Here is a 5,735-nt window from a genome sequence, read left to right as displayed (position 1 = left end):
GTCTAAGAAAGAATGAGGCAGATATAACCCAGAAGACACCTCAGATACCTATATCAGATTTTCCGAAAACCAGTAAGGCAAGGGGAAACTTAAGGAGTCTGGTTAATACTACCCCAGTTATAGCTGAAATGAGCATTCAGAACCCCCTCAATAACATGAGAGCATTCATTCGTTCAGAACGATCAAAGAAAGTGATAGCCTCGCGAGCAAGAAAAACTCTAAAGGTGTTTCAAGAATCTATCTCAGACCTGTACCCTCATTTTGTTAAAGGTCAATACATTACACCAAGATTGGTGAAGGTGTCACCAAGGCCTTATGCTCATTGCTATGATCAAAATAGCTTCTGTAATTTTCACTTGGGAGTATCTGGACATTCAACAGGGAATTGTTGGTCACTGTTAAAGGAAATAGAGACGCTCGTCAATAAGGGAGTCTTGACACAAGAAATGATCAAGAAATGGGGAGCAAATAAGGATAAAAATCCTGGGCCAAGTACATACCCAACAATAGAGGAGTGATGAGTCATGATAAATAAATAAGTGGAAGTGTTATCTACCACTATAGTACTTTTCTATTTTCAGCATCTTGTTTGAACTTGTTTTTTGTTTCTTTCTCCGCCTTTTGTGCAAAAAAATAAATTGTGTTGCTTTTATGGTTATGAGCAAAGAATCAAGTTTTAATCTTGAGATTATTGAGTATCAAGTAGATTAAATATTCTTTTAAATTTGCAAGAGTTATAGATCTATTGGCAAGTGATAAAATTATATCTTCCATATCCCATCCAACACCAATTACTCGACCTTTACCAAAACCAAATCCTGACACTACATTTATCTGAGACTCTGAAGAAATGTCTCTACTTGTTTTTGAGACACAAACTCTAGATGTTTACATTCTCGGGTAGAGTCGATTGATTGATGATACTACCTTCCACCATATACATGACTTTATAAGTCACACATTTGTCCTTCCAAATACAAAACCATCATAAACCAAAAGACCTCAAAAGAACCAAACTTTCAACTATTCGTGAATTTTACTGCAAGAAGAGACGAGATGAGGCATCATGGACCAACTCATTGATGATAATTTCGAGTGATTAGGGCATACTCAAAGAAGAAGGGGAAAGTGATTGATTGAAATAAATATATCATGCATTAATTATATTTTTTCATGTAAATAAAGTTAATCTTGAATATTCACCCCCCTGTGGATACCTCTTTTTACAAAGGTTTCTGTGTATGAGATGATGAACGTCATTGTTTCATTTATCCTTTTATATATATATATATATATATATATATATCCTTTGTTGTCCCCATTTGAGCCTGAATAATTTTTCTTCTAATTCAACCCTAACCAAGGATCACCCTCTACATTGGGGGGCAAGGTAAAGGATATTGGCTCACAAGAATAAAGATTGTCAATACAGTTTTATTACGAAGACAAGTTTCCATGAAGTCATGAAAGTTTTGAACTACAAAGTATGTCAAATACAGAGTGCTTGAAGATCAATCCAATCAAGAATAATGGAAAACCTCCAAAATGTAAAAGGAAAAGGAGGCGCTCAAAGCAATTGAAGTATTATACTCATCCAGCAAAGAAAGAAGAAAAAAAAAAGAAAAAGGAAAATTGAATCAAGATGGGTGACTTATTGAGCCTCAAGTTACAAGGTTGATCAAGTACAAACAAGAAGAGTAAGAAATGCTGGAGATATGAGAAAATAAAAATGAATCCAAAATTTGGCAGTCTAGAGGGATTCAGTTGATGGAAAATTCCCCAGCAAGGCAGATCAAAGTCAAACAAAACAAGATTGATGGTATCAGAATAAATTGATCCTTGGTTTGATGACCCTTAAACACTTATTTGGGCCTTTTTATCCCTTTTTTTCATAACCATAAGCCATGGCCTACGTTACGTACCTGAAAAGTCCATTTTAATCGTACATGGATTTCTAAGTAAAAGAGAATATCTTCAGAATTCATTCTGCCTCTCAAGATTGATTTTTATTTGCAAAAATTGGTTTTTAAAATCTTTAATGCATGATATGAAAAATGATAAAAGGAGGGTTCAACATATAAATTTTTAAAAAAACATCTTTGAAACCAAAGGAGGATTCGAGTTGAAAACCTGAAAAGGCGGCTCGAATATTGAATGGTGCAACAACGACATAAGAGACGATCTTAAGCTCTTAATGAAGCACCACACATCTCAAAAACGTTCCTGAGATTCTGGAAACGAGAAGCATCTCTACAAGATGAGCATAACAACCATTTCTTCAAGTTAGTGGAAGCCCGAAGCGACATACTGAACCAACTTGAAAGAACCTACTTTACCAAAATCAACCTACACCTCAAATCAGTCAATAATTTTGACACTTGCCATAGAACTATGATTTTTGAATGATTTAAAAGTGTAGTTGATTTATTTGATATTCATTAAACTCATTGTTTATGATTCGATTATATTGTGAACCTGAAAGGGGTAATACTTTGCAAAATTCTTTCATTCTTCAATAAAGAAAGGAGAAAAAACATTTTCAAACAGTACAGTCTCAAATGAGGAAGGTCCTTAAAGCAATTGTTGCTTATTCTACCTCTGTTGTAGAAAAAGAATGAACGAAGCCAGAAGAATGAAGCGCTTCACATTTTTGAAGGCAAGTGGTCCAAGAAGCTAGAAAGTCTGGAGAATTGAACTTGTGACACTCTCCTATGACATTAGCAATTCATCAAGAAAGATTATCGTTTATCTCATGCTGAGGGCAATAAGAATCACCAGACATATTATTTTCCCCAACCATCAATTCATGTTCTCTAGAAGATTACATCATAAAGCCATGAACAAGTCACTACCTGCACTCTGGTTATACCGTGATGCTGGCTCAAGTCTTGATACATTATTGCTACTTCTTCTATGCTGATCATTTTCTTTGTCAAGATGATATTCATTATGTCCTTCAGAAGATTGCTGAATTTGAATTTGAGGACTTATGGCACAGAATAAGACATTGGAACAGAATCTACCCTTATAGGCCTTTTATATAGGGTAACATTGGTTACAGGATTCCAAAAGTTGAAGATGAAAAATTTTACTGTCAACTAAACCGTTCCATAATTTGAAAAGAGTGGGATATATTGAAGCAGCAGAAGAGACAGTTTGTTGTAGCAATCATTGCAAGTAAATGCACCAACAAAAATCTTCAAGCCCATCACAATGATGTTTATTTCTTCCAGTAAGGTTGTTACGCTGGATGCCACTTACAACAAGGTCGAATTCGACAAAACTACTCATCAATTGCTCCAACCGATCATCATTCAGTTCTTGCACATCTATTTTCAAAAGTATGCCAAGACAGTAAAAGGCAACTTCTGCATCATTGATCCCAGAGAAAAGAGACAGGACATTGATACCACCATGGAACATGTCTCTATACAGATCCTTGTGTATGGTTTTTAGGGAAAACTAGAAGCATTTCCACCTCATCAGATTCAAGTGGAACAATTTTATTCCTTTCAACCCATACCAGATTCCATTTTCAGCACTCATCAAGAACATACTTCTGGACACTCGAAGGAAGGTCATCATTTCTTTGTCAATGGAAAAACATCAGCACATGGAGGAAGCAGAATAAGAGAAAATCTGTTCTCAATTGGCAGAATTATGAATGTAGCCCTTTTCATTGTAGTAGCATGAAAATGCTTCGAATCTACAAATTCTGGCTCTACATCAAATAAGTACTATGATATTCCAGTCCAAACATTAATTGGAGCAAGTGCCATGTGCTCATAGTAGAAGACCCAATAGCATCTTCTGGAAGTGTTCTTTGAGTTATCTGATCTGGTTTGGTATGAACCCCAAAAACCAATCATTGGATTTGAAAGATCCATGTGCTCATAGTAGAAATAAGAAGACCCAATAGCATCTTCTGGAAGTGTTTTTTGAGTTATCTGATCTGATTTGGTATGAACCCCAAAATCAATCATTGGAATTGAAAGATCCATATGCTCATGGTAGAAATAAAGAGGTCCAATAGCATTTTCTGGAGGTGTTCTTTGAGTTATCTGATCTGATTTGGTATGAACCCCAAAATCAATCATTAGATTTGAAAGATCCATGTACTCATAGTAGAAATAAGGAGACTCAATGGCATCTTCTGGAAGTGTTCTTTGAGTTATCTGATCTGGTTCGGTAGGAACCTCAGAACCAATCATTGGAGTTGAAAGATGAACTGCATGATCGTCTTCATTAAGAAGCGTTTTTTTCAAGCTTCCTCTACTTCCTCCTTTTCCACAAATCATTGCCCGAGTTTCACTTTTTCCTGTAATTGGGATCATTGCATAATGGCTTCCTATCTTCTACCGGAAGAAGTGTGTCAGTAGCCTTAGCCATTTGATCAGCACATATAAAATCTGTCAATTCTGCAATTGATGAATCTGAACCACATCTCTTCATGGCTATTGAAACCTCAGCCTCTGAGAATCCCATTTTCGTCAAATATAACAATTTATTCTCCTCATCAGAATCAGAATTCATGATTTCCTCGGTATCAGAAAGAACTATCAATATCTGTGAAATTATCCTGAAAGATCGCTTCATAATCAGATGAGTTATTATTAGAATCAACATGTTGCATGGGTGTAGATTTTTGAAAAGCCTGTACCACTGTATATGTAGTCTTGTTATTGCATCAGATTATTGTTTGCATAAATTGGTTTCTCTCCCACAGAAAAGTATATTTCAGAGATGGCTTTCACTGAAAGATGATAAGCCACTGTGTCAGCCTGGAACGAATTACCAAGCTATTTTCACTGCTCTGTCTGACTAAATCCCTCCAGATACAGAAAATGATCACCTCATTTAGAAGACACATATCTCAGACGTTTCTGTCAGAATGATGGAATAGTTCTTAAGTTTGTGACAACATGAAGAGATTTCCTCCACTTACTTGACAATACTACTGTTTAGTGACACCTGAATGAGAGTATTCAAGATAAACAGATTTGGGGCATGAAGAAAGCTACAAGCACCACATTGCATTGTCAAAATTGGACCTCATGAGGATCATGATATTCCAGTAAAACATACATTGAGAGTTGAATCAGCAAAATGCTGGGGCATGCTGAAAGCCCATTTCAATCAGAATCAGAACTGTTGATGCATTTTGAACACTTGTATTAGCCAATGTTGGGGCATGCTGAAGGCCCACAACATCTTGTGTCAAGATCATTGACTTGAACAAATATTTCCAATGAGACAGAAATGTGTGAAGAATGAAAATGGTGAAACAGTGATAGTCGAGCTGACTATACATAATTGCTTCGTTCATCAAGCAGTTATATTATGATCATGTTGTTGAACAAATATCTACTCAGCAAGTATGGTTTCAAGTACCCAATCTTCTTAACCATGTATCACATGACAACGTGTTCTTTGTTAAGCTACATCATGGTTGCATGAATAAAGATGGTCCCCATGCAGACTATTCGATCCAGGGTTCAGTTCCTCGAGATCTCAGCTTTGAATTTTGTATTCTCTGTTTCGGTGACAATTGAAAATATTTCTTTGAGATTTCCTGGCAGTTAGTTTCATACCATACTGTTGGAATTACGAAGCTGTTTTTCACAATAGTTTTCGCTTAATCGATGACATTGGAAAGGGAGACTCGATTCACTTATATTACTGTTATTCCCGTTGTTACTGGGGTTTTCATTGCCAGCCAGGACTGAACTGAATTT

The sequence above is a fragment of the Hibiscus syriacus genome, unplaced genomic scaffold (assembly GCF_006381635.1).
Source record: "Hibiscus syriacus cultivar Baekdansim isolate YM2019G1 unplaced genomic scaffold, ASM638163v2 tig00016571_pilon, whole genome shotgun sequence".
NCBI lineage: Eukaryota > Viridiplantae > Streptophyta > Magnoliopsida > Malvales > Malvaceae > Hibiscus > Hibiscus syriacus.
Note: the sequence above shows the minus strand (reverse complement) of the source record.